Source organism: Penaeus monodon, chromosome 21, assembly GCF_015228065.2.
Source record: "Penaeus monodon isolate SGIC_2016 chromosome 21, NSTDA_Pmon_1, whole genome shotgun sequence".
Taxonomy (NCBI): domain Eukaryota; kingdom Metazoa; phylum Arthropoda; class Malacostraca; order Decapoda; family Penaeidae; genus Penaeus; species Penaeus monodon.
In genome coordinates, this window is record NC_051406.1 from 17,300,704 (window position 1) to 17,301,149 (window position 446).

Genomic DNA, 446 nt, shown 5'->3' on the forward strand with positions numbered 1-446 from the left:
CAGTGCTTTCCTTCTCTCTTCAGTTTCATAACATTTTTCTAAAGAGTGATGAATATAAGGTAAAAGTTTAGAATTTAGTTTAAAAACACAGAGGCGAAAGATTAACATTATAACACACTGTCAGCACAAACAGTGTAAAGCAATATATTTTCAACACAACCCAGACACCATCCATGAAAACAAGCAAGCAAGCAAGTAGAAAAATATCGTAATAAAGAAAACAAAAAAGTAAAAAAGTAAAACAACTACAATGGTTATTAAAAAAAAAACAAGCAAAAAGACTCCAACGAATTCCAAAATGAAAAACTGGAACATATTCCATAAATTCACTCCATTCTACCCTGATATAGTTTCAAAAAAGAAGGAGAAAAAGAACAGAGCTGTGTGGGCGTGGAAATGAATGTGTGTGAGTGCGAATGGGCGTTTGGATTCATGTGCGTGTGTGC

At 33.6% G+C, this 446-nt stretch overlaps 1 protein-coding gene across 1 annotated transcript in view; it reads right to left on the reverse strand.

The window, feature by feature from the left end:
• Positions 1-446, reverse strand: part of LOC119586280 (RNA pseudouridylate synthase domain-containing protein 2-like) — a gene marked incomplete at its 5' end in the record, with an annotated part of 99,349 nt that overhangs the window by 82,922 nt on the left and 15,981 nt on the right.